Source organism: Prionailurus bengalensis, chromosome B1 (assembly GCF_016509475.1).
Source record: "Prionailurus bengalensis isolate Pbe53 chromosome B1, Fcat_Pben_1.1_paternal_pri, whole genome shotgun sequence".
NCBI classification, from domain to species: domain Eukaryota; kingdom Metazoa; phylum Chordata; class Mammalia; order Carnivora; family Felidae; genus Prionailurus; species Prionailurus bengalensis.
In genome coordinates this window covers 95,921,198-95,940,812 of record NC_057344.1, presented here as the reverse complement: position 1 = coordinate 95,940,812, position 19,615 = coordinate 95,921,198, and the positions used below count along the sequence as shown (strand labels likewise).

The window sequence follows — 19,615 nt, the reverse complement described above, 5'->3', positions numbered from 1 at the left end:
CGTGTAGCTTTGTCCTATTCTTTAATTTGGGACAAATTCTTCTGTATTCTCATTTTGTCTAAGTCTTTCTAACTGTTTCTCTGTGTTAGGAAAGTCACCTACCTCTCCTGTTCTTGATCGTAATGGCTTTGTGAATAAGAGGTCCTGTAATGCCTTGTATTGTAGTGTCCCCTATTCCTCAGGGCCTGACACTTCTGGGAGTGTCTCCAATGTGTGCTGTGTGTGCTTTGCTTTTGTGTCCTGGCTGCTTTATCCTTTTGACCAGTCATATGCAGAGGCTCTCTTTGCCTGTTTTGGGCAGTGTTTAATATCTTGCCTGAGTGTGGCATTCTGGTCTGCTTTTGAAATGAGACCTGTCACTACTGCCACTGGAACTGAGTCCTCACAAAACTCATGGGTCAGGAGATGCAGTGTTCATAGGGTTTGAGCCAGCCTTCTGGAGAAGGGGGTCCACCATGCTGAGACTGAGGCAAGTGTGACTGTGAAGGGCAGTTATACTGGAGCACAGAGGGGCAAGGCTTGGTATAAGCAATTTAGGTAGTGAGTGTCGGCCCTCTGCTGGTTCCCACAGGTGGCCCTGCTTATATTGAGGGACAGGGGAGAGAAATTGTGCCTTCTAGTTCCTTTGTTCCCCGAGGGGTTTCTCTGTGCAAACTGCTTCTCTGAGACATGATCTGAGATGAGCAACTAACCTCCCCACTCTGTACCCCAGGCTTTCTTCAGATAGCTGTTTACAAGTTGTATATCCATGGGCTGTGTGCCCTGCCTTCTCTCCAAGAGCATCTCCAATGTCCCCTGGGTTCTCCCAGAGCCAAGCATGCTGACATTTAAAACTCCAGGCTTTAAGTCTTACTGGTTGCAAGAACTCATGAAATTTGGGCCCCTCACTTTCCAAGTCAATTGCTATGAGGATTCATTTTCTCCATGCACTCCCCTGTGTGCTAGTCTGTTTCTGGCTCTTCTCCATGACCACAGCTCCCTCCCTTCTGCTGCAGCCTTGATCCATTTCTCTTCCAAGCTGTGTTTCTGCACTTCCTACCTTCTTCAATGTGGCCTCTTCTCTACCCTTTAGTTATGGAGTTTGTTCTGCCAGTGTTCAGATGGACTTTTGGGGTATCTAAGGTTATATGAAAGTTATCTAGTTGTATTTGTGAGACTAGGTAAGCCTATGATCCTCCTAGTTTGCCACCATCTTCCCTCTATCACTAGGAATGTGTTTTTATAAGTAGCTTGGATAAGTTTACAATTAGAAAATATTTTGAGGGGCGCCTGTGTGGCTCAGTTGATTAAGCACCTGACTCTTGATTTAGGCTCAGGTCATGATCTCATATTTTGTGGAATCAAGTCCTGTGTTGGGCTTTGTGCTGACAGTGCATAGCCTTCCTGGGATTCTCTCTCTCCCTCTGTCTCTGCCTTCCCTCCCCCCCCCCCACCACACCCAACTCTCAAATTAAAAAGAAAGAAAGAAAGAAAGAAAGAAAGAAAGAAAGAAAGAAAGAAAGAAAGAAATTTGAAATGACCACTTTAATCAATTTCTTTTGAATGTAAAGTATCTTAGCTGGGTTTCTAACAAGTGGCTAAAAATTCACAGTGGGAAGCAAAAGCAAGCACACTATGATGATGCCTTCTATTATGTATGGTTGATTGATAGAAGACTATTGTAATCTTAATCAGACAAACTGATGACCAGAATGGTTTTTCAGCAGAATATTGAAGAGCCTGACTTATTTTTTTGCTAGCATGAAAATCCAACCTCCCTAAAAGGAAACTGTGCTGGAATGCCTTGGTTAGAGCAGAAGCTTTTTTTAAAAAAAGCAACTGTACTTAAATAAGCACTTACTTGAAATTATAGAATTACTCACCATAACCTTGGAAGACTTTGGCCTGGAATATATTGGGGGCCTGATTTTAATGTGGCTACTGGACCATTTTTAATATTTAATTGAAAAAAATTGTGCAATTTAGTAGGAGAAACTGGAGTAGGGTTTGAGAGGGTAGACAGCAGGCTGAAGATGCTACAGCTTTGGGAAACAAGGGAGCTCCCCCCTGTGATAATATATAAATGACACATTGGTTCCCTCCTATAGCTTCTATATGGCTTCTTTTGCCTCACCACTCAGAGAAAAATATGAAGAATTTAGAGGAAGGGATGGGGTGAGGAGCACAGAAATAGCAATCTCAATCTGTGACTAGTACATTTACAATTTTTCTTAGGATTTTGCCTGCTGCCTAATATCACAGGAAGGTCACTTGACAGAGTCACTTTGAGAAGTTAAGACGGATGATACTGTGAACAACTAAGGGTGTTAATCAACCACAGTTATAGGGTTGCCTATGAATAGGTACTTCAGTGATACTCATTTATTCATTCATTTTTTCACCTGTTGCTCATTAGTCAGTCAACATATGTTAAATGTGCTAGACAATGGGGGCATGCTAGTGTGCAAGGTAGACATCATCTTTGACCTCTTAAAATTATATTCTTCTAAGGCATAAGGAAATAGAAGAAGATGAATGAAAAGGTTATTCAGCTAGGTGATAATTTACTGCTATCGTCTGCGTTCTGAACATTAATCATTTTTTTCTGCAGTGCTTTTAGAAAATCAAAAATGGCATCCGGTTCCTCTCTTGGTAAATGAGAAAAGGAATCTAAGGTGCTTGCCTTAGGTGTTTGCTGATACTCAAGAACCTCTTCTATGAATATAGCTAGAATATAAGATCCATTAGGATATGAGATACATGAGGACAAGGACTTTATTTTGTTGACTACTTTTGCCCAGTTTGAAAAGTGTCTACCATGTGGCAACACTTGATAAATTCTTGTTGAATGACAGTGCAGAGCTTGATAAAGTTAAGAATTAAGGTAAGTTTCTTGTTACAGAAGGAAGTGAAATGAGGAGAGGAATAATGGTGTTAACATTTAGATCCTAACTTGTTAGAACTTGATAGTGTCAGATCTTTATAAAAATATTTTTTATAAAAACTATTTTTGGAAAAATAACATCATAAACAATGAATGCTTGGCTCTTATGATACACTTATCATCTTAAAACAAATAAATTATAGCCCCCCCAAAACCAATTCTAGCCATGATGAAGAACTTTTATGAATTCCTATTTTGAAGGAGGTCAAGCAAGTTACACAAGTTTCTTCCGGCAGCAGGATAGTTTACAGGATTCAAATTATCTGATAATAGATTCTTTACTTAAAAAGTTCTATTAAAAAATTCTAAAAGGGAGACAACTTTTAGAAGTTTTATAGAGTTACACCAGAGTGAGCTCTGAGCTTCCCTGGATAAAATTCCTTACATACTTTCCTCTCTAGATGCAGAATAGATGGCTAGGGGAAATGACTATATTCAATGGATTTTGTTTATCAGAGACCATAGATTGTAGTTTATGGGTCTTTTCATCGAAGTTGTCAATGTTCTGTGTATAACATTGTTACAGCAGTTTCCTGAACAGTTCTTTACAATTAAGTTGTCTTGATCTCTGAGGGACTGCAGTTGGAAAGCAGAGAAGGTAATTTGGCTTTTGATCACCACAGTTTTCCAAATGGGTAATTCTTAGAATGGGATTGTCAATGATTCTGGTTGACTTCAGTTAATATTAGATTCTTCATTAGGGTTGACAGGATCTGCTTTGGGAACAGGGTAAGAAAGTCTATGGGGAGACAATCTGAATAAAAAAGGAATCCAATATTCTCTGTTTGGCATATGGATGGTTTCCAAAACCTATCCCTTTTATGCCTTAAAAGAATATAGTTAATAAGCACTAATAAGAAGATAAGCAGTTTAAAAGGGTAGAAGTTGATATCAGCAAAAAATTTACCAAAATATACCAAAATGATAAAATAGTAAAATAATTGTTGTTGATTGAGTGAAAAAGACCAATATAATAAGTATGATCAGCTTCGAAATCATGAGAAAGAATAAAATGATTAGCCCAAGCAGGTAGGGGCAAGTTTCCTGGGGCTAAGGTGGCTGCTTAACAGGTCTCTAGAGTCTAGGTTTGTCTGTCAGGGATCAGCATAGACATTAACAACTATAATAAAGTTTGGGCTAATGAGAAAACAGTGGCTTTAGTTGCTTTCCTTAGAGCTTTAAGCCTTAAGAACCAATGCTTAGCTCAGCAGTGTCAATATGCCTTTTAAAAAGTAGCCATTTGCACAAGTTGAATCTGACATTTTATGTGTTTTATAGCAGACCATAAATACTTTTAACTTTATAAATAATAAAACTATGAATGGGATAAATACTCAATAGCATTATTAATGGGTTTTCAACCTAGGGACCATGAGTGACAACTTGCCTATAAAGCAGTTATGTATAGTTTTTGTTTAGTTTAAACTGTGGTTCTATTTGTTTACACATTAAATTTGCCAACCTCAAAATTATAACATTTTGATTATTTCCTCTTAATTTATGAAAAAAATTGCTGAGCTTACATTTAAGTCAACATTACCTGGAATCAGTAGAATGGGAATTACATTTCTTCATTCCTCTTTGGGAATATCTGCCACCTGGCACTGATATAATGAATTCATATACAATTCATAGATTGGGGATTGGACGAATTTATGAAGCCCTTTATTCAATACTCTATGAAGAAACTGAGGTCTGACAAGGTGAGTAGGCAACAATAATTTGATTACATGTTTCCTTTTGTCTTTTAGCTATAATGGGTTGTGAGAGGGAGATAAGAACTTTAACAACAACTCTTTGAGTTTTTATAATATCCAAGAAAGATCTTCATCGTATTTCTGATAATGAGAATAAGAGACTCTATTCATAAATAAGTGAGATTTTAACCAAATGTATTCTAAAATATTTTCTGTTTATACTGTGTGAGCTAAAAGGAAGTGAAAAATACCAAGGGAAGATTGTAAATTATTTAAACTTTTTAAAATGTAGAATAAAATCTACCATATAACCTTTCTTGTATATTTACATTATTTTCTCAACTTTCTATAATTCCAAAAATCCAAATATAGTTTATATTTTACAAGTATTGCTTATGTTACATTTTATGAATATTTGAATTTTTTGGTTTGATACCTGCTCATTTCAGATACTGTACATTTTTTTGGAAGGTACTTTAAGCACTTAAAATTTTTTTCACTGTGCCTAAAATTTAAAAAAATTGTACATATAAAATTATAAACATGTAAGTATATATACATTATATATACATATTATTTTGTATTCTTTATATATAGCACAGTTGAATTATTTTCAGTATATTTGTTTGAATTACTTTTTATATATTTTATATAAATATATATAAATATTTTAATAAATATATAAATAATATATAAATATTATATATAATAAATTTTATTATTGTAGAATATATATTATTTAATATTAACAATAATTATATATTATTTAATATTATATAATAAATGTATAAATAATATATAAATATTATATATAATATATAAATATTTTATATATATATTTTAACAGCTGTATTATTTGGATCAACTTCCATCTAATCAGAAATGAATGTATACATTAGTCAATTTGGATCAATTTCCTTTGGGCTGTGCTAGGCGCTATACAGGACTTCATGATTTCTGTTTGCTTTTAAGAATAGTAGTAGTAACATTGATGCTGGTAGTAGAAGCTTGTGTGCTTTGATAATCTATAGATAAAACTAATAAGAATTTTGTATGAATGAAAGTAATTAATATACAGTACTCTGTGTGAATTGAGTCTGTGTATTCTGTAGTAATCACAGACTCATTGAAATTATCAATAGGACATGACAGATTATCTTTATTTTTACATGGTGAACCTTAGATTTGGACCATGTTGACATGTTTTAAATGTGAATTCAACAACCTGCTCATACAAACTCTTAGATGTGATTTGAATTAAGAAAAATATGCCATGTATATATATATATGTATATGTAAAACATTAGCATAGAATGGTTTCTCACTCTTTTTTCAAAAAGTTTATTTATTTATTTTGAGAGAGAGAGAAGAGACTGTGTGCACATGCTGGGGATGGGCAGAGATCCCAAACAGGCTCTGCACTGTTAGCATAGAACCTGATAAGGGCCTTGATCTCACAAACCTGTGAGATTATGACCTGAACTGAAATCAAGAGTTGGACACTTAACAGACTGAGCCACCCAGGCACCCCTGGTTTCTCACTCTTCAATGAATATTTTAGCAAGGTCTGTATACTTGTGCACAAGAAAAATTGCATATGTATATAAAAAAAGTATATAATACATAATGTTTATATAAATATAATTTAAAAATAACATATTAATGCACAATTTCCAGACACATACATAATATGATTTTCTTTTAAAATTTCATTGGTTTTAATGAATAAATAGAAACACAGTTGTGTATTCAAAACTTAAAAGTTGATTTTTTTATTTCAGTGTGACCTGAAGCCATTGCCTTGTGTATTTTAAACCTTTCAATTTGAAGTGGATTATGGGAGACAACTGGGAGCATCCAGACTCAAGAGCTGTGTGGAGGGATCTTTGCTGTGATCGCTCTGACAACACAGGTAATCACTCATAAAGAAAACCACCTCACAAATAGAACTCACCTTTTTGGCCTCAGTTGGATAGCTGAAGTAAAAATCTTTGTCTGGTACCACTGTAAATGTTCCAACAATATGCCCAAAATAAATCATTTAATTGAACATGACTTTTACTCTTTATGTTTTATTATATGATTCTTTTTAATGAATGGCAAGAGAAAATAATTGTTGGGGTGCTTCTTCCCTATCAACTCAGGCTTCCTGGCAAGTTTTTCTGTTCCCTGAAATAGATCTTTGGAAAATAAGAAAAAAAAATGCACTGTTTCTGTGAAAATGCCAGTGATACGTTGCATAGTGCTGAGACCTGATGTAGAAAAATGAGCTGCTGCAAATTTTACCCTAGGGACATGTCAGTACTGTGCAAATGCATGGAGGTGAATATTATAACTTGTACTCAATATTACACTTTAACATATTATCTAAATCCTAAATATGGCAATTTTCTTGGTAGGGATGGTATTCAGGTTGTCTGTCAGAATAAATGCTCACTTAACCTGAAAGACCTTGAACAATACTGGTTTAGGGGACTGGAGTAAGTCCAATAGGTATTATATGATTATGTTATTGGGCACTTGTAGGATTCAGGAATATCATGTATGTTAAAGATATATCTAGACTTCTTTCTTCAGCTGCCAAAACTTTAACTGACTTTCTGAGGAGCCAGTTTATTTATGGTGGCAATAATAGTTGAGTTTTGAGGCTATTAATTTAAAGATAGAGTATTTATTTTGACATCAGCCTTTGAATTGGGGAGGCCAGAAAGAAAAACAGGATAATAGCACTAAACAGTAGCCATGCATAATTATTGCGCAAAGATTCTTATAGTGCCCTAGAAAGAAATGCAATCTGATTCTGAAAAATTTGTTCTCTTGTCTGCCTCTCTGTAAACAGTTTAGATTATTTATAAATTGAATCCTTCTTTAGTTAAAACGTGTCCTAAATAACACAGTGTACTTCTAATCTTGTGGCAACATTATAATCGTTCTGGGGATTGAAAAACTAAATATTCTTAACAAAATAAATAAGCAACGACAAGTGGCAAACTAACACACAAAAACCTGAAAAGAATTTATTGGATAACAGCTTCACTTGGACACTTATATTAAACAGTCAAGTCCTGAAAGAATGAATAAGAAAAATAAATTCCATTATTTCTGAACACTTATAGTAAGCCAGTTCTGCTATAAATCTTAAAATTACCAACACTTTGGATGGAAGTTTGAAAATATACTATAACTATGTGGTGCAGTGAAATTTAAATGTGAAATCATTCCCTCTAGACTACCAGCCATCCTAGCTGGAATGAAAACAGCATATTCTTATGTTCTGATTCATCAAAGTCTAGTTTTCAGGTATTTTGATGATTAAATCTGTCTGGTGAAAGGCCATCAATTTCAGGCAGAGGTTTCCCTGTATGGCTGCCTTGTCATATACTTCTGTAAATGGGAGTTTGGGAACTTTAAATGAAAGAGTATGTAAAGTTTTCTTTGCTGAGTGTTATTAACTGAGGGACTCTGGATTAATTTAACAGCCAGGTCTGTTCTTTCAGCCATAAGCCATGCTGTCAGAGAAACTTAATTACACTTTAAGTGGGATGCAAATGAGTTGTGACACTACATCATTTCACATGAAAGGTTCATTACTTACATTAACTTGCACAATGCTTGCTCCCAAACCTAGACCTCATTACAATATTCCTGGGATTTTTTTTTAAAACGTAGCTAAATGCATGTAGGGTTTTAACTTTTAATAGCCTGTTTCTTTCTTAATGTTTAAGACTACAAATGTTCACTTTATTAAATGATTATGAATTGAACTACTGGATACATGATTGTATTAAGACTGGCAGGAAAAAAAATGTTCTACCATGTTCTACTCAATATGTATATGTTCTGCTCAATAGCACATTCTTAGTACCAATTTATTTTTTTTAAAGTAACTTTATATGAATAACTTCTTTAGCATTGCTATCTATGGCTTGAAACAGGAAATTTACCAAGCTTCAGAATCAAAAGCTTAAGGAATCTTATTCCGGGCTTAATAGATTTTTTTTTCTGAGCATGAGTTGGGTGGGAAATATAGAAATGTAAACACATATAATGCAATTCATATTGATAGCTCACAACCTTGAGTGATAAGGATAAATCAGTCATGACTAACACCTAACAAAGTGTTAAGAAAAGTAAAAAATATACATATATTTGGTCCCACTTTATCTTTTTTATTTTTTTAACGTTTATTTATTTTTGAGAAGCGGAAGACAGAGCATGAGTGGGGGAGGAGAGAGAACGAGGGAGACACAGAATCTGAAACAGGCTCCAGGGTCTGAGCTGTCAGCACAGAGCTCGACACGGGGCTCGAACTCACGGACTAGGAGATCATGACCTGAGTTGAAATCGGACACCTAACTGACTGAGCCACCCAGGAGCCTCTATTTGGTCCCACTTTAAAGAAACAGTTAAGTGGTCCTGGAATTCTAAGGGGAGAAAGTGTTTATCTCTCTATTCTCTCATATGGTGATTTGAGAGAGTTTTAGGGAAAATTAGTTGTTTCTTCTTCATATAATCAGTCACCATAATCAATCGAGGGTTTGACGCTCGTTCTCAAGGATATAGATAAAAGGAAAAACAAAAACAGTAAACTTTCATTTGACATTTATTAAACACTTTATTTCTATTAGCTCATTTAATACACCCAAAAACCCTATGAGGCAGGTACTCTATCCCCATTTTACAAATGACAAAACTGAGACAGAGTGGTTAATCTTGCCCAAAGTTGCATGAGTGTGAGAGCCAAGATTCAAGCAAAGTCAGTCTATTTTCAAAGCCCATGCTCTTAACCACTATGGCATGCTGCCCAAGTTTTACAAGGCATTTTTGTATTTATTAAATATAACAAAGTTTTTTTTAAATAAGTGAATGGTGAGATCCAAGGAAATCATAGTGCAGAAGATATTTATTCTGTAATTTGAGGCACATGATGTTTTAGTGCAATCATATTATCTCTTTTAATTCAAATAAGCTCTTAGAGATTAGAGTCAAAGGTTTATTGTATTATAATATGTATATATATATAAATACCAACCACCAGATGCTCTTTTTTTTTTAAATTTTTTAATGTTTATTTATTATTGAGAGACAGAGAGACACAGAGCATGAGCAGGGGAGGGGCCAAGAGATGGAGAGACACATAATCTGAAGCAGGCTCCAGGCTCTGAGCTGTCAGCACAGAGCCCGTAGCAGGGCTCGAACTTGACGTGGGGCTCGAATTTACAAACCGCGAGACCATGAGCTGAGCTGAAGTCAGACACTTAACCGACTGAGCCATCCAGGCGCCCCCACTAGATGCTCTTTTAAGTCATAAGTCTTTTTCTTGTCCAATGTGTAGCCCATGATATTTATTAAAAATAGACCTTGATATCAAATAAGTTTGGAAAGGTGAAATACATTCTTCAATTGCAAAATTAGAGAATACGTTGAAATCATATAATGCACTGAGCTGCTCTGCTACAATTTAATATACTTGAATTGTAGTTTATTAACTAATACTTTGGTGTTCGAAAGAATTATTTAAATCCAAATTTACTTCCTCATATAATAACATGAAGAAATATCTTTTAAATTTTAGGAAATATGCTCTTAAATTGAGCATAACATGTATGCAATGAAATTTATATTCCTTATTTTGCCAATCATCAATTCATTGCCACTCAAACCCATTCTTCACTGCCTGCTCTGTGATATGGAGCTGGATTCTGTAATCACTTATTTTCAACAAGGGTAGTATTAAGCGAAGACAATAGAGGGCAGTGGAGAGACACTGCAGGAGGAAAGTGTTTTAGTGTTTTGGTGTTTTCTGTATGTCTTACTTGCTTCTACTGCATCCTGTAATCATTTCTCATTTTCAAGAAGCATAGTGTTAAGCTAAGTGATTACCTCACTGCCAGCACAAATGCTATGCCCTCTGACTGAAATATACATAAAAATGTATATGAAGTTGGTAAAGAATATTAGCATATTAGGGGTAGAAGAAACCTTACAAGTCATTTAGTCTAAACCTTCCTTTTTTGTAGGAATCCTGAGGGGTTAATTCCAGGTATTGTCACAAGTTTTATACAGCATGTAACACTTTTAAATCTTCTCTTTCAGGGTTTATATTTAAAAAATAAATAATGACGTTATTTATAATTTTATAAAGCTGTCAATTTGAATTGCAAAGGAGCTTTTATTCACTTGAAACTCAATAGGTGTTTGTTGATTTTCTATAAATTCTCAAAGTGTTTTATGGAATATAAGAATAAAAAAGATAGTTCTATTTTCTGAGGTAAACCAAAATTTAAAACCCTGATGAAGAAATAAACCATGATAGAATATAAGATCACAAGAGTAATGCAGAAAGAGACTGGAGATCATATTTGGGGCAATAAAGAGGGCTTTCATGAAGATGACAGACCTATAAGTAGGGCCTTGAAACATGCATAGGTTTGAGAGTTGGATTTGAGGAGTGGGGAATAAAAATTTATGGGTAGTTTAAGGCATAGCAACAGCTCAGAGGCAGAAAAATGTTTCACGTGTGGATGGAAAATGCCCTCCAGGTTTTTTTCTTAATTGTGGCATAGGCTAGGATTAGGGGAATAGTGGGAAAACTTGGCAAAATATCTGAACTGACACTGAATTTTTATAAATCCTGACACAGCATCCCAATACAAATCAAGAAAATGTAAGATCAGTTGAGTAAATTAATCATAATTTATATTCATAATTAATAAATTATGTGAGTTAAATAATAGAGCTTTGAAAGCAACCAAATTCTTTATCTTTGGATTCTAAAATAAGAGCTTTAAAAAGAGCTAAGGAAGTACTAAACTCATTTTGAATATGACATTAGTATAAGGATTTCTCACTGAATCATATGTGACAGATTTTGGTTTCATTTTTAGTAATCCTAAAATTATCTTCTTTATCATTGAATAGTAAACATAATATCCAATATTGACTCATATTAAAACAACTTAAAGAGCTTTGTTTCTGGATAGTGGGGATTATATAACCAGAATAGCATCTAGCTTTTAAAAATCTAGAAATACTAGATAAAACACAACCATTCATTTAAATGCTCACAGAAAAATTTGGAAAATCCCCAGGGAGATAAATGATGAGGAAACAAAACCCCAGGGAAAAAGTTGATGTGGATACCTAGGAAAGTGGGAGTGGGGTTGGTTCCATCTCTGTCATCAAGAACTGGAATTTAATGGCCCTGTGGGGACAGAAAATGATGCTGTGGTCCATATGAGTCAGGGGCTTCAAAATGAAATAGAAAATAAAATGAGAAACTATTGAAGAATTGCAACACCAGTGGACAGGTTAAGACTGAACTGGAAAAATATCTATCCACTGGCACAATGCCAATTAAGCAACTTACCTGTATTAGTCTGAGCTGGGAGTTGGGGTAGCACAATTTTTTCTCTGAGAATTTATGAATATGGGCCCACCTTCACATTCATTTGGAGTTCAACTTTACACTATCTAGGTGTTTTATATATTTATTTTTTTAAGAATTTATTTAACTTCCAGTTAACATACAGCATTATATTAGTTTCAGGTGTACAATATAATGATTCAACACTTAACATACAACACCCTGTGCTCATCACAACAAATGCACTCTTTAATCCCCATCACCTATTTCACTCATCCCCACACCCACCTTCCCTCTGGTAACTATCAGTTCTCTAGAGTTAAGAGTCTGTTTCTTGGTTTGCTTTGCTCTTTTTTCTCTTTGCTTGTTTTGTTTCTTAAATTCCACATTTGAGTGAAATCATATGGTATTTGTCTTTCTCTGACTGACTTATTTCACTTAGCATAATACTCTCTAGCTCCATCCAAGTCATTGCAAATGGTAAGATTTCCCTTTCTTTCTTTCTTTCTTTCTTTCTTTCTTTCTTTCTTTCTTTCTTTCTTTCTTTCTTTCTTTCAATATTCCATTATGTGTATGCAGCACGTCTTCTTAAATGTATAAATTACTTTGGGTAGAATAGACATTGCATCAGTCGGGGGACATGGGCTGTTTCCATAATTTTGGCTATCATAGCTAATGCTGCTATGAATATTGGGGTGTATGTATCCCTTTGAATTAGTATTTTTGTATTCTTACCTAGTAGTACAATTGCTGTATCATAGGATAGTTCTATTTTTAAATTTTTGAGAAACCTCCATACTGGTTTTCAGAGCGGTTGCACTAGTTTTTATTCCCACCTAACAGTATACGAGGGTTTCCCTTGCTCCACATCCTTGCCAATACTTGTTGTTTCTTGTGTTGTTGATTTTGGCCATTCTGACAGGTATGAGGTGATATCTCATTGTATTTTTGATTTTTGTTTCCCTGATGATGAATCATGTTGAGCATCTTTTCATGTGTCTCTTGGCCATTTGGATGTCTTCTTTGGAAAAAGGTCAGTTCATCTCTTCTGGCCATTTTTTAATTGGATTCTTTGCTTTTATGGAGTGTTGAATTTTGTAAGTTCTATGTATTTTGGATACTAGCCCTTTATCATATATGCCATTTGCAAATATCTTTTCCCATTCCACAGGTTGCCTTTTAGTTGTTGATTATTTCCTTCACTGTGCAACAACTTTTTTATTTTAATGAAATCCCCACAGTTTATTTTTGCCTGTGTTCCTCTTGCTTCAGGAAACCTATCTGGAAAGAAGTTACTATGGCCGGTGTCAAAGAGGTTACTGCCTATGTTCTCTAGAGTTTTTATGGTCTCAGGTGTTACCTTTAGGTCTTTAATTCATTTTGAATGTATTTTTGTGTTTGGTGTAAAAAAGTGGTCCGGTTTCATTCTTTTGCATGTTGCTGTTCAGTTTTCTCAACACCATTTCTTGAATAGATTGTCTTTTTTCCATTGTAAATTCTTTCCTGCTTTGTCAAAGATTAATTGGCCATATAGTTCTGGGTTTTTTATTCTGTTCTGTTGATCCTTGTGTCTGTTTTTGTGCTAGTACCATATTAGCTTTGATCACTACAGCTTTTTTTGTTTTACAAGTTTATTTATTTTGAGAGAAGGAGAGAGAGGGAGAGTGTGTGCACGTACTCGTGTGCTAGTAGGGGAGGGGCAGAGAGACAGAGAAAGAGAATCCCAAGTAGGCTCTGTGTTGTCAGTGTGGAGCCCGATAGAGGGCTCCATCTCAAGAAACGTGAGATGATGAACTGAGCTGAAATCAAGACTCGACGCCTGATCACTACAGCTTTGTAATATAACTTGAAGTCCAGAATCGTGATGCCTCCTCCTTTGCTTTTCTTTTTCAAGTTTGCCTGGCTATTTAGAGTCTTTTGTGGTTCTATACAAATTTTGGGATTGTTCTAGCTCTGTGAAAACCGCTAGTGGTATTTTATAGGGATTGCATTAAATGTGTAGATTACTTTGGGTAGAATAGTATTTGTTCTTCCAATCCATGAGTATGGGATGCTTTTCCATTTCTTTGTGTCCTCTTCAATTTGTTTCATCAGTATTTTATTGTTTTCAGAGTACAGATCTTTTACCTCTTTGGTTAGGTTTATTCCTAAGTATTTTGTGGTTTCTGGTGCAATTTTCAATGGGATAAATTCCTTGATTTCTCTTTATGCTCCTTCATCATTGGTGTATGGAAATGCAACAGATTTCTGGATGTTGATTTTGTATCCTGTGACTTTACTGAATTAGTTTGTTTATCAGTTCTAGTAGTTTTTTTGTGGAGGCTTTTGAGTTTCTATATAGAGTATCATGTCATCTGCAAATAGTGAAAGTTTGAATTCTTCCTTGCCTACTTGGAAGCTTTTATTTCTTTTTGTTGTCTAAAATTGCTGTGGCTGGGAATTCCAGGACTATGTTGAACAATAGTGGTGAGAGTGGACATCACTGTCCACTGTAGACAAAAGTTCTCAGTTTTTCCCCATTGAGAATGATGTTAGTTGTTGGTTTTTCATACATGGTCTTTATCATATTCAGGTATGTTCCCTCTAAACTTACTTTGTTGAGGGTTTTTATCATGAGTAAATGTTGTGCTTTGTCAAATGCTCTTTCTACATCTATGGAAATGATCATATGGTTCTTATCCTTTCTCTTGATAGAATGTATCACATTGATTGATTTGAAAGTACTGAACACCCTGGAATCCCAGGAATAAATCCCACTTGATCATGGGAAATGATTTTTTTAAGGTGTTGTAGGATTCAGTTTGGTAGTATTGTATTGAGGATTTTTGCAACTATGTTCATCAGAGTTATTGGCTTGTAGTTATCTTTTTTGTGGTGTCTTTATCTGGTTTTGGTATCAGGGTAATGCTGCCTCATAGAATAAATTTTGAATTTTCCCTTCCTTTCCTGTTTTTGGGAATAGTTTCAGAAGAATAGGTAATAACTCTTCTTTGAATATTTGGTAGAATTTGCCTGTGAAGCCATCTGGCCCTAGACTTTTGTTTGTAGGAAGTTTTTTGATTACTCTGATTCAATTGCCTTGCTGCTCATCAGTCTGTTCAAATTTTCTATTTCTTCCAGTTTCAGTTTTGGTAGGTTACATGTTTGTAGGAATTTATCCATTTTTTCTAGTTGTCCAATTTGGTGGCATATCATTTTTCATAATATTCTCTTATAATTGTATTTCTGTGGTGTTTATTTCTCTCCACTTATTTGTGTTTTATTTATTTGGGTCCTTTCTCTTGTTTTCTTGATAAGTCTGGCTAGAATTTTATCCACTTTATTGATTTTTTTTCAGAGAACCAGATCCTTGTTTCATTGATCTGTTCTATTGTTCTTTTAGTTTCTTTATCATTTCTCTCTGCTCTAATATTCATTATTTTCTTCCTTCTCCTGGTTTTAGGTTTTGTTTGTTGTTCTTTTTCTAGCACCTTTAATGTGTAAGGTTAGGTTGTTTATCTGAGATTTTTCTTACTTCTTGAGGGAGACCTGTATTGCTTGCTACAACCTTCCCTCTTGGAACCACTTTTGACGCATTCCATAGATTTTGAACAGTTGTGTTTTCATTTTCATTTGTTTGCATATATTTTTTTAATTTCTTCTTTGATTTCCTGGTTGACTCACTCATTATTTCATAGCATGTTATTTAACTTCTATGTATCTGTGGTCTTTCCAGATTTTTTCTTGTGGTTGACTTCTAGTTTCATAGAGTTGTGATCAGAAAAGATGCATGGTGTTATTTCATTCATTTTGTATTTGTTGAGTCTTGTTTTGTCACCTAATATGTGATCTATTCTGGAGAATGTTCCATGTGCACTTGAAAAGAATGTGTATTCTGCTGTTTTAGGATGGAATGTTCTGAATGTATCTGTTAAGTCTATCTGGTCCAGTGTATCATTCAAAGTCATTGTTTCCTTGTTGATTTTCTGTTTAGATGATCTACCCGTTGATATTTAAGTGGGGTATTACAGTCTTCTACTGTTATTATGTTATTATCAATTAGTTCCTTCATTATATATATATATGTATATATATATATACACACATACATATATACATATATATATATATAATTTGTTGGGTGCATAAATATTTACAATTGTTATATCTTCTTGTTGGATAATTACATAATGCCCTTGTTCGTCTCTTTTTATAGTCTTTGTTTTAAAGTCTAGTTTGTCCAATATAAGTATTGCTATTTCAGCTCTCTTTTGACATTCATTGCATGATAAATGTTTTTCCGCCCTCTCACTTCCAATTTGCAGGTCTAAATGGTCTAAAATGGTCTTTATATCTTTAGGTCTAAATGAATCTCTTGTAGGCAGCATATAGATGGGTCTTGTTTTTTTTTATTCATCCTGACACTGTATGTCTTTTGATTAGAACATTTGGTCTATTTACGTTAAAAGTAATTATTGGTAGATATGTATTTATTGCTGTTTTATTACTTGTTTTGTTGTTTTTTCAGGAAATTTTCTCTAATTCTTTCTTGTCTTTATCATTTTTGGTCTCTTCTTTGCACTCAAAGAGTTCCCTTTAATATTTCTTAAAGGCCAGTTTAGTGGTCACAAACTCCATTAGTTTTTGTTTGTCCGGGAAACTCTTTATCTGTCTTTCTATTCTGAATGATAGAATATTTGTGGCTGCAGATTTTTCCCATTATTCACTTTGAATCTATCATGCCACTCCTTTCTGGTTTGCCAAGTTTCTGTTGAGAAATCTCTAGCTAGCATCATGGATTTTCCCTTGTAAGCTAAGGACTTCTTTTCTCTTGCTGCTTTTAAGATTTTTTCTTTATCACTATATTTTGCAAATTTAATTACAATATGTCTTGATGTTGGCCTGTTTTTGTTGATTTTGATGGGAATTCTCTGTGCTTCCTGGATCTGGATATGTGTTTCTTTACTTCAAGTAGGGAAGTTTTCTACTATTCTTTCTTCTTCCCCTCTCCTCGTCCTCCTCCTCCTCCTCCTCCCCCTCCTCCTCCTCCTTTTTTTCCTGGCATTGTATTTGAGATGTTTGCAGCTATCACAACAAAAAAGAATGCTGTGCAGTTTTGCTTCCAGACACATTTCCTAACTTTGGTGTTTATTTTCTTTTATTTTAAATTTTTAAATTTTTAAATTTTTATTTAAATATTGGTTAGCTAACAGTGCAATATTGGTTTCAGGAGTAGAATTTGGCGATTCATCACTTATAAACAACACTCAGTGCTCATTGCAGCCAGTACCCTTTTTAATACCCAACAACCATGCCCCACCTACCTTGCTCCATCAACCCTGTTTATTCTCTGTCATTAAGAGACTCTCATGTGTGTATACACACACACACACACACACACACACACACACACACACCATATCTTTAACCACTCATTAGTCAATGGACATTTGAACTCTCTCCATAGTTTGGCTATTGTTGATGATGCTTCTATAAACATTCGGGTGCACGTACCCCAGTTTGTATTTTGTATCCTTTGAGTAAATACCTAGTGGTGCAATTGCTGGATCATAGGGAGGTTCCATTTATAGCTTTTTGAGGAAACTCCATACTGTTTTTCAGAGTAGTTTACCAGTTTTCATTCCCACCGACAGTGTAAGAGTGTTCCCTTTTCTCCACATCCTCACCAACACCTGTTGTTTCTTGTGTTGTTAATTTTAGCCATTCTAACAGGTATGAGGTGATATCTCATTGTGGTTTTGATTTATGTTTCTCTGATGATAAGTGACACATCATCATGTGTCTCTTGGCCATCCAGATGTCTTCTTTCAAAAAGTGTATTCATGTCTTCTGCCCATTTTTTAACTGGATTATTTGTTTTTTTAGGTGTTGAATTTGCTAAGTTCTTTATAGATCTTGAATATTAACCCTTTATCTGATATATCTTTTGCAAATATCTTCTCCCTTTCTGTATGCTGCCTTTTAGTTTTGTTGATTGTTTCCTTCTCTGTTCAGAAGATTTTTATCTTGATGAAGTCCCAATAATTCATTTTTGCGTTTTTTTTCCCTTGCTTCTGGTGATGTGTCTAATAGGTAGTTGCTATGGCCAAGTTCAAAGAGGTTGTTTGCTATGTTCTTCTTTAGGATTTCGATGGTTTCTTGTTTCACATTTAGGTTTGTCATCCATTTTGAACTTATTTTTATGTATGGTGTTAGGAAGTGATCTAGTTTCATTCTTCAGTATGTCACTGTCCAGTTTTCTCAACACCATTTGCTGAAGAGACTGCCTTTTTTCCATTGGATATTCTTTCCTTCTTTGTCAAAGATTAGTTGGTCATATAGTTGTGGGTCCATTTCTGGGTCCTCTATTCTGTTCTATTGATCTTTGTGTCTATTTTTGTGTCAGTACCATATTGTTTGATGACTATGGCTTTGTAATATACCTTGAAATCTGGACTTCTGATACGTCCAGCTTTGCTTTTCTTTTCCAGGATTGCTTTGGCTATTTGGAGTCTTTTGTGGTTCCATACAAATTTTAAGATTGTTCTAGCTCTATGAAAAATGCTGTTGGCATTTTGATAGGAATTGCATTAAATGTGTATATTACTTTGGGTAGTATAGACATTTTAACAATGTTTGGTTTTCCAAACCATGAGTATGGAATGCTTTTCGTTTCTTTGTGCCTTCTTCAATTTCTTTCACAAATGTTCTATAGTTTTCAGACTACATACCTTTCACCTCTCTGGTAAGCTTTATTCCTACATATCTTATGGTTTTTGGTGCAATTGCAAGTGGGATCAATTCCTCGATTTCTTTTTCTGTGGGTTTGTTATTGGTGTATAGAAATGCAACAGATTTCTGTACATTGATTTCATACCCTTTGAATTTGCTGAATTCATGTATTAATTCTGTCCATTTTTTGGCAGAGTCTTTCAGTTTTTCTACATAGAGTATCACGTCCTCTGAAAAGAGTGAAAGTTTGACTCTTCCTTGCCAATTTGGATGCCTTTTATTTCTTTTTGTTGTCTGATTACTGAAGTGAGGATTTCCAGTACTATGTTAAATAGTAATGGTGAGAGTGGACATTCCTGTCTTGTTCCTCACTGAGGGGAAAGGCTCTCAGTTTTTCCCCACTGAGGATATTAGCTGTGTGTCTTTTGTATATGGCCTTTATGATGTTGAGGTGTGTTCCATCTATCCCTACTTTATTGAGGGTTTTTATCAAGAATACATTCTGTACTTTGTCAAATGCCTTTTCTGTATCCATTATGAGAGGATCATATGGTTCTTACCTTTCTTTTATTAATGTAGTGTATCACATTGATCAATTTGTGAATTTCGAACCAGCCTTGTAGGCCAGGAATAGATCCCATTTGACCAGTGAATATTTCTTTTAAATTTTTTTTTTCAACGTTATTTATTTTTGGGACAGAGAGAGACAGAGCATGAACGGGGGAGGGGCAGAGAGAGAGGGAGACACAGAATCGGAAACAGGCTCCAGGCTCTGAGCCATCAGCCCAGAGCCCGACGCGGGGCTCGAACTCACGGACTGCGAGATCGTGACCTGGCTGAAGTCGGACGCTTAACCGACTGCGCCACCCAGGCGCCCCGTGAATATTTCTTTTAATGTAATGTTGAATTCAATTTGCT

General features: G+C 34.9%; 1 long non-coding RNA gene across 1 annotated transcript; it reads left to right on the top strand.

Annotated features, from left to right (window-relative positions):
• Positions 1-3,400: 3,400 nt before the first annotated feature.
• On the top strand, positions 3,401-6,675 carry LOC122476143. Its single transcript, XR_006295401.1, has 2 exons — positions 3,401-4,626; positions 6,402-6,675. It is a non-coding gene; the product is annotated as an uncharacterized LOC122476143 (long non-coding RNA).
• Positions 6,676-19,615: the final 12,940 nt, after the last annotated feature.